Source organism: Nerophis ophidion, linkage group LG15 (genome assembly GCF_033978795.1).
Source record: "Nerophis ophidion isolate RoL-2023_Sa linkage group LG15, RoL_Noph_v1.0, whole genome shotgun sequence".
Classification (NCBI taxonomy): Eukaryota; Metazoa; Chordata; class Actinopteri; order Syngnathiformes; family Syngnathidae; genus Nerophis; species Nerophis ophidion.
In genome coordinates, this window is record NC_084625.1 from 29,201,079 (window position 1) to 29,211,633 (window position 10,555).

Below are 10,555 nucleotides of genomic sequence, written 5' to 3' on the forward strand. Positions count from 1 at the left end.
CGCACCCCAGCTGAGTGAAGCCTTTCCTGGCTGACAAGAGGAGTAAGATGGTGGGTTGAGGGGGGCTACTACTACCTCCCACCACTCCTCCTTCTCCCTCCCGTCTTCCACTCTGATCACTGGGGCTTAATTGCTGATTGCTTAAACTATCAATCCAGACGATAAGAAGCCTACTGCGGGAAGCTGTCTCAGATCAACATGATCTTAACACTATTTAGCAGGGTAATGTAGAATAAATTAAGCACTATTACGTTTAGGAATGATCTACTTTCCAGCAAAACTGCACACTCCAGAAACCGTATTTCTTCAATACAAGCCACGTATTGTCTAAAATATGCTATATTCATTTAAGTACCTATTAAAGGCATGGGGTCCTTAGGTAAAACAATTTCCAGAAGGTCACAGAAGATCAATTTAAGTATGAACTTGCATGCATTTCCTTTTTCTTTAATGTTTCTGTGCGACATGTTGGTTTTTTTTTTAAATACAGAAAAAAAGATTAAATAAACTTTATAATGTTTTTAAATAACACTTTTACAGTTACACCTGAATGTTAAGATTAACAGTGTTCAACGTTTTAACTGTGTACAAGTACTTTATGAAGGAGACAGTTTAACAATGGAGAGGATCATTTCATATGGGAAAACATGAACAAATTAGAGCTCAACCAGCTGCCCAGAACATAATGTTGGTCTTGCATCAACATATATGAGGGTGAGAACACATAGTTTATTGATTTCGATATTGCTTTACCTCTTTTTACACTAATAAATGTAAAAAAAAAAACGCAATGTGAGAAGTCCACTCGCCTTTTCTGCTGCATCGTCAATATTAAAAGGTGCGTACACATGTTTTTTGTACGCTTGCATGACAGTTAAAATCTAAGAAAATATTTTAAAGACTTGGTCTTCACTTGTTTAAATACATGCTTTTATTTTTTTACTTTGCTCCTTATAACTTTCAGAAAGACAATTTTAGAGAAAAAATACAACCTGAAAAATGATTTTGGGATATTTAATTACATATACCTTTTTACGTTTCAAATTCCCTCCTCTTCTTTCCTGACAATTTAAATCAATGTTCAAGTATTTTTTTTTTTATTGTAAAGAATAATAAATACATTTTAATTAAAATGTTTCATTTTAGCTTCTGTTTTTTCGACAAGGAATATTTGTGAAATATTTCTTCAAACTTATTATAAATTAAAATAAAAAAAAAAATTCCCGCAAATCTAGAAAATCTGTAGAATCAAATTTAAATCTTATTTCAAAGTCTTCTGAATTTATTTTAATATTTTTGTTCTGAAAAATCTAGAATAAATAATGATTTGTTTTTGTTAGAAATATAGCTTGGTCCAATTTGTTATATATTCTAACAAAGTGCACATTGGATTTTAACCTATTTAAAACATGTCATCAAAATTCTAAAATTAATCTTTATCAGGAAAAATTACTAATTATGTTCCATAAATTATTTTTTTCTTTTTTCAAAAAGATTCGAATTAGCTAGTTTTTCTCTTCATTTTTTTCGGTTGAATTTTGAATTTTAAAGAGTCGAAATTGAAGATAAACTATGTTTCAAAATTTTATTTTCATTTTTTTTCGTGTTTTCTCCTCTTTTAAACCATTCAATTAAGTGTTTTTTTCATAATTTATTCTCTACAAAAAACCTTCCGTAAAAGGACAAAAAATGTACGACGGAATGGTAGACTGAAATTCCCATTTTTTTATACATATACATTTATTTATTAAAGGTAAATTGACTAAATTGGCTATTTCTGGCAATTTAAGTGTGTATCAAACTGGTAGCCCTTCGCATTAATCAGTACCCAAGAAGTAGCTCTTGGTTTCAAAAAGGTTGGTGACCCCTGCTATAGACCAACATCCTTTTGTAAATTACTTCTCTAAAATATGAGAAAATAACAACTTGAGGATAATAACTGGCTCTCCAGCTTTCGACAAGCAAACCCGCTGCAGGACTACTTGTATCGGAGAGCTGAAATGCAAGCCAACATAATTCACTACTTGTTTTTTGCTGATATGAAACTAACATTAATATCGGATCAGGACAGTATTATTCCGTGGACACTTGCAAGTTATTTCTCTCTATCTTGCTCTCCCCCATCATAAGGACATTTTGGCAAATGAAACCTGTGCTAATGCGCATAAAGCCAGAGACAGCAGCGGATGGTTGTCAATATTTTATGCACTACATTACATTCATGTACTTCTAGTCCAAGAAAGAGAGATGAGGGATGCATATATGATCACTGTTAATACCACTGGGACATGTCATTGTCTTAACGTTCAATGAGACTTACACCATAAACCTTCTTTGCAGATATTATTCTACAACTCTAATGGAGGTCCTCCCCCAGTCCCTTTAGAAACAGGGAAGATAAAGACAAAGGAGTAGATTAAAGGCTATTAATTGAGCGAGAGCATGGACTGAATTAGCCGCGTCGGGAACAAGGCCCTGGATTTAAGGTAGGTACGAAGGCCCCGCTAAGCCTATCTGTCTTTGGATCTTTTCCAACTCAAAAAGAACAAGACCCGTTCCCATTCCCAGCGGCTATGCAAAGCAATCTGCACATTCACATGTAGCCATTTAGGGGAGCAAATTGGCCCTGTGCCCCTTCTGACGAAGGTTTTAAGAAAAAGGGAATTAGGGCATTGAATATCTAACTAGATCTCCTTCTTTGATGAGCCTCTTAGGCACTTGTCTCTCATCTCCATTTCTTTCATGTGAGGCATTGATTTTCCTGATTAAATAGTTTTTATAGAAAGCAAAAAAAAAAAAATCACTTGTACCTTTTTGTGGATTTGTTTGCATGTCTGTGCTTAATTGAAAGAGAGTTTCTGGCATGGCGGTAATAAGAACTGAGAATAAACTCAGAGCAGAAAACGTTTTTTTTTTTTCATAAGCGCGTCACTTATTACATTTAAATGAAAACCTGCAGCTGTATTGAACAGCTTTAACCTTTTCATCGTAACGTATTCCACGCCATTAGTCGTCCAAACTTCAGACGTTTTTTGACACCTGTGTATTTTTACTTATCTGAAATGTCAATAGGAGCGCCAGATCGCGCACGTTTCATGTGCTCCAGACAAAAATAAAACAGCAAAACAATTCCTCCAAGGTAGTTAAATCCTAGGTGTGCTGGAGAGTTCAGGGCTTGGAGAGTTCTCGCCACACCTGCCGGGCTTTGGATACCGCCGGGCCCAATTATCCTAGTCTACCGCCTCCTTTTAAGCACCTCTTCAGTCTAACGGGTCAGGGGGACAATCAATCACACCTAAAATAAGGAAGTCATTTCCTCAGCTTTCATGTTGTACTTGCATCTCTCACCTCAAGAAGCATCATATTTGGCATGTAGAATTTGAAAAGTTTCTGATGTTATCACTTTAACATACTTTTTTATTCATCTAACTACCATTATTAAATGTTTTGTATTTTTTATTATTATTGTCATTATTTTCTGTATTTCCATCGTGGAATTATTGCTATTTAATAATTTATAACGATATTGTACTTCACAGTATCTTTAATTATTTTTTACCATTATTAAACATAATTTATGATTATCATATTTATTTTCCTTAATTAATTTATTTTTAATTAATGTAATTTATTCATTTATAACTCCCACGTCCAAAGACACACATCTGTGATAAGTTGATGGTCAACACTAAATTGGCCCTCGCGTGTGAATGTGAGTTTACTGTCTCTGTGTTGGCCCTGCGATGAGGTGGCGACTTATCCAGGGTGTACCCCGCCTTCCAGCCGAATGCAGCTGGGTTTGGGCTCCAGCCACCCCCGCTACTCCAAGAGGGACAAGCGGTAGAAAATGTATATATATATATATATATATATATTACAGATGTATATATATATATATATATATATATATATATATATATATATATTAGGGATGTGGGAAAAAATCGATTCAAATACGAATCGAATCGAATACGTTGTGCGATTCAGAATTGATTCTCATTTTTTTTAATCGTTTTTTTTTTTTTTTTATCAATCCAACAAACCACTACACAGCAATACCATAACAATGCAATCCAATTCCAAAACCAAACCTGACCCAGCAACACTCAGAACTGCAATAAACAGAGCAATTGAGAAGACACAAACACGACACAGAACAAACCAAAAGTAATGAAACAAAAATGAATATTATCAACAACAGTATCAATATTAGTTATAATTTCAGCATAGCAGTGATTAAAAATCCCTCATTGACATTATCATTAGACATTTATAAAAATAATAAAAAAGAACAATAGTGTCACAGGGGCTTACACTTGCATCGCATCTCATAAGCTTGACAACACACTGTGTCCAATATTTTCACAAAGATAAAATAAGTCATATTTTTGGTTCGTTTAATAGTTAAAACAAATTCAAATTATTGCAATCAGTTGATAAAACATTGTCCTTTACAATTATAAAAGCTTTTTTTTTTTTTTTAAATATACTACTCTGCTTGTATGTCAGCTGCTGAAATCCTATGTATTGAGTGAAGACAGAATTGTTTTGAATCGGAAAAATATCTTTTGAATCGAGAATCGAATCGACAAAATCGATATATCATCGAATTGTGACCCCAAGAATCGATATTGAATCGAATCGTGGGACACCCAAAGAATCACAGCCCTAATACATATATATATATATATATATATATATATATATATATATATATATATATATATATATATATATATATATATATATATATATATATATATATATATATATATATGTCTCCAATAACAATGTGACCTCGGACTATGTTAAGGTAACGTGCAGAGTTCCACAGGGTTCAGTTCTTGGCCCTGCACTCTTCAGCATCTACATGCTGCCGCTAGGTGACATCATACGCAAATACGGCGTTAGATTTCACTCTTCTGCTGATGACAGCCAACTCTACATGCCCCTAAAGCTGACCAACATGCCAGATTATAGTCACCTGGAGGTGTGTCTAAATGAAATTAAGCAATGGATGTCCAGCAACTTTTTCTACTTAATGCTAAAAAACAGAAATCAGTTTTGCTAGACACCGGCACCTATTTAATAATACCACCATAACATTTGACAACCAAACAATTACACAAAGCGACTCGGTAAAGAAACCGCCGTCTCTCATCTTCGTAATATCTAAAAAATGTGTCCTATTTTGTCCACTACCGATCATTATTTATGCGTTCATTATATCTCGTTTCGATTACTGTAATGTATTATGTTTGTGTCTCCCTATGTCTAGCATTAAAATACAACAGTTGGTACAAAATGTGGCTGCTAGACTTTTGACAAGAACAAGAAAGTTTTTTTTTAAGGCTCCCATTAATGCCCTTTTAGCCTTCATTTCGGTACTGTTATTGCACTGGAGAATAATACAATCTGTTGATCAACTTGACATGGATTTGCATCAATTAACTCTGCTAAGCAATGTGGTCTACATACAACACACAAAGACAAAGATATGTTTCAAAGGGCCAATTTATTTTGGGCACGAACAAATTGACAAAATTATTTTAAATAGCTGCAACAAAACATACATAAGTAACAAACCACATAATAACAACATGTCACAACACAGCTATAAGCCTGGCATCACCCAAGGAAGGCACACATGACATGATTATATGTCCTGTCACTATATGCAGCACCCATACTGCTATACACAAAGCCAAACCAGGCCTTTTTTTCTCTCAAGGAATTGTAAAATATAATCATGTCTTCAGTAGATCAACACTGTACTGAAACCCAGAACACTACGCATTTCCCTAGATTTAGTTTAGAGAAAAGGAAATATTGGTCTTGCCCACTAGGATCCCTCTTTATGTTTGTGAACTTTATAGGCTATACATTTAGAGTAATGTGATTAGGGCTGGGCAATATGGCCTTTTTTTAACATCTCGATACTTTTAGGCCATATCACGATACACCATCAATCAATCAATGTTTATTTATACAGCCCCAAATCACAAATGTCTCAAAGGACTGCACAAACCATTACGACTACAACATCCTCGGAAGAACCCACAAAAGGGCAAGGAAAACTCACACCCAGTGGGCAGGGAGAATTCACATCCAGTGGGACGCCAGTGACAATGCTGACTATGAGAAACCTTGGAGAGGACCTCAGATGTGGGCACCCCCCCCCCCTCTAGGGGACCGAAAGCAATGGATGTCGAGCGGGTCTAACATGATACTGTGAAAGTTCAATCCATAGTGGCTCCAACACAGCCGCAAGAGTTCAGTTCAAGCGGATCCAAGACAGCAGCGAGAGTCCCGTCCACAGGAAACCATCTCAAGCGGATCAGCAGCGTAGAGATGTCCCCAACCGATACAGGCGAGCGGTCCATCCTGGGTCCTGACGAGCGGTCCATCCTGGGTCTCGACTCTGGACAGCCAGTACTTCATCCATGGTCATCGGACCGGACCCCCTCCACAAGGGAGGGGGGGACATAGGAGAAAGAAAAGAAGCGGCAGATCAACTGGTCTAAAAAGGAGGTCTATTTAAAGGCTAGAGTATACAGATGAGTTTTAAGGTGAGACTTAAATGCTTCTACTGAGGTAGCATCTCGAACTGTTACCGGGAGGGCATTCCAGAGTACTGGAGCCCGAACGGAAAACGCTCTATAGCCCGCAGACTTTTTTTGGGCTCTAGGAATCACTAATAAGCCGGAGTCTTTTGAACGCAGATTTCTTGCTGGGACATACGGTACAATACAATCGGCAAGATAGGCTGGAGCTAGACCGTGTAGTATTTTATACGTAAGTAGTAAAACTTTAAAGTCACATCTTAAGTGCACAGGAAGCCAGTGCAGGTGAGCCAGTACAGGCGTAATATGATCAAACTTTCTTGTTCTTGTCAAAAGTCTAGCAGCCGCATTTTGTACCAACTGTAATCTTTTAATGCTAGACATGGGGAGACCCGAAAATAATACGTTACAGTAATCGAGACGAGACGTAACAAACGCATGGATAATGATCTCGGCGTCTTTAGTGGACAAAATGGAGCGAATTTTAGCGATATTGCGGAAATGAAAGAAGGCCGTTTTAGTAACGCTTTTAATGTGTGACTCAAAGGAGAGAGTTGGGTCGAAAATAATACCCAGATTTTTTACAGAGTCACCTTGTTTTATTATTTGGTTGTCAAATGTTAAAGTTGTATTATTAAATAGAGGTCGGTGTATAGCAGGACCGATAATCAGCATTTCCGTTTTTTTGGCATTAAGTTGCAAAAAGTTAGCGGACATCCATTGTTTAATTTCATCAAGACACGCCTCCAGCTGACTACAATCCGGCGTGTTGGTCAGCTCTAGGGGCATGTAGAGTTGGGTGTCATCAGCATAACAGTGAAAGCTAATACCGTATTTGCATATGATGTCACCCAGCGGCAGCATGTAGATGCTGAAGAGTACAGGGCCAAGGACCGAACCCTGGGGAACTCCACACGTTACCTTAACATAGTCCGAGGTCACACTGTTATGGGAGACGCACTGCATCCTATCAGTAAGATAAGAGTTAAACCATGACAGGGCTGAGTCTGACATACCAATTCGTATTTTCATACGCTCTAATAAAATATTATGATCGACGGTATCGAAAGCAGCGCTAAGATCGAGGAGCAGCAACATAGATGACGCATCAGAGTCCATCGTTAGCAATAGATCATTAGTCAATTTTGCGAGGGCTGTCTCAGTCGAGTGATTTGCCCTGAAACCGGATTGAAAGGTTTCACATAGATTGTTAAACGCTAAGTGTTCATTTAGCTGCTCCGCAACAATTTTTTCGAGGATGAAACACCGGTCGGTAGTTTACCATGAGGTATGGATCGAGGTTAGGTCTTTTAAGGAGAGGATGAATAACCGCTTTTTTGAATGCAACGGGAACAGTGCCCGAGGAAAGTGATAAGTTTATAATATTTAGCACTGATGGACCTAATAATACAAAAAGCTCCTTGATAAGTTTCCCAGGAAGTGGGTCAAGTAAACATGTTGTTTGTTTTATTCCATTTACACGTTGTAACAATCCTTCTAATGTTATTTCATCAAAACGAGAGAAACTATATATCTCGATATTTTGCCTTAGCCTTGAATTAACATTTGATACATATAATCACAGCAGTATAATGATTCTATATGTCTACACTAAAACATTATTGTTCATACTGCATTAATATATGCTCATTTTAAACTTTCATGCAGAGAAGGAAATCACAACTAAGTCATTTGACCAAAACTGTTTTAATTAAACAGTTATTAGCAGGTGACTTTTCAAATGATGCTACATATTAGCAGTAATGCTACTTTTTGTAGCAACGCTTGTGCACCTCACTTGTCAAATTAAAGTTGTCTATTCGACATATTCCCGCTTGAAGCCGAACCACCGCCAGACGATGGACCCCTTGCTGTTTTTCTTGGGAATTAATTCTTCCTTCATTTGTTACCAGATTAGCACATTTTTTCTCTAGTAATACCACTCACACGGCTTTGCTAGCATCACAGCTAACGTTACTCATGCTATTACCTCTCTGCTCCGCAAGGGCGTATAGATATGTGACGTATGACGTGACAGTATGTGACGTATTTAAGAAGGTGCACTTACTGTCTGTGAGAAGGAGACACAAGAAAGAGTGGGAAGAACCTGTAGTGTAATGCCCGCAGCTAAAAGCAACTGCATGAGAACGTATACTCGAATATCACGATATAGTCATTTTCTATATCGCACAGAGACAAACCCGCGATATATTGCGTATATCGATATATCACCCAGCCCTCGATGTGATAATCAAACACTCTTGAAATCTAGAATGAAAGAGTATATAAGAGAATTGACAAAGTGTGTGTACATTCAGTGCTGAATGATGAGCAGAGACAGAGTTTGGTGTGTCTTCTTTAGCTTGGAAGCCTGGAAAATATTTTTGTGCCATTTTCCGTTTGATGCTCACTATCATGCTAATTAGCTGCCTGAAAGCGGGTGACTCCACTGTACAAAGAGCCTGCATGTCTTATAGCACATACGCTGCAATGGCTCTATCATTGTTGTCTTGGCTAGCAGTCCCTCCGTTAAAAACCTTAAGTGGTGGTGGAGGTGGAGGTGAAGTGGCATCGGACTCTTTACTAGCTACGTCGGAGCATGTTGCTGTTGTAGCTGTTTCAGCAGATTTGAATTGCTGTTTTGGCCAGTAGATGGGATCTTTGATCCAAGACACAACTTAAATTTAACTAAAATGTTCTTTTTTTGTGTGTTCGACAAAAGAAAAGTAGTGAGAATATCTCAATGATAAGAAACTCGACTGCGGTTCCACCATGAAGTCTTGTTAGTAAACACAGACACGCCCCCGCCCTCCTCTCCCCACACCCACACCCAGACACACACCCTTTGTAACACAATAATATTCAGAAGGACGACATCGCAACACTCCAATAAAACACACTCAGATCTTCTGTTTCTACCCGATACTATATAAAAAATAACATAAAATAACGCAGTAACGCATCATGTAGTAATGGTAACTGAGTTACTGAATATAAAAAAATAACGTGTTAGACTACTAGTTACCACCGTGAGTTAAAAAAAACTCTGGCTTATTAGTTATTCCCAGAGCCAAAACAAAGTATGCAGGCTTTAGAGCGTTAACTATTCAGGCTCCAGTACTCTGGAATGCTCTGCCGGTGACAGTCTAAGTTAGAGATGCTACCTCAGTAGAAACTTTAAGTCACATCTTAAAACTCATTTGTATACTCTCGCTTTTAAATAGACCCCTTTTTAGACCAGTTGATCTGCTGTCTCTCTTTTCTGCTCTGCCCCCCTCTCCTGCATAGAGAGGTTATTAGGTGACGACGGCTCAACCTCCACAAATGAGGCGCGTGCTGTTCAAAGTCGGGACCCAGGATGGACCACTCCTCTTTGCATCAGTTGGTGACGTCTTTGCGCTGCTGACATGTCTCCAATCAAGATAATCCCCTACTGGCCTCCCAATGGACTGGACTTTCACATGAAGTCGGGACCAGGGGTGACCAGTCCTTACGCATCAGTCGCTGATGTCTTGGCACCTCTACGTGTCTACATGCAAGAAGATCCCCTGCTGGCCTCACTATGGACTGGACTCTCACATTATTAACTGTATCCACTCGGCATCCATTGCACCAATCACCCAGGGGGGATCCCCACATCTGCAGTCCCTTCCCAGGTTTCTCGTTGTTGTTGAGTTTTTTTCTTGCCCTGATGTGGGATCGGAGCCGAGGATGTCGTTCGTGCATTGCTAAGTACCGTACTTGATTGACATAACGAGTGCCATGCTGCTGTGATCGTGTTGCTAATGAGAGACAGGATAAGTTTGTTGGAAGTTGATTATCTGCTATAAATATTAGTCTCATCTACAATTCATGTCTGCAGTTGTTTTTATGGTGTGAAGTCGATATGTGTGTCATTATTTAGCTATCAATGTCCCTGTTGTTCAGCATGAATGTTTACTAGCAATATCAAGATATGCGGTTGAGCCCACGAGAGATTCATTCATCTACTT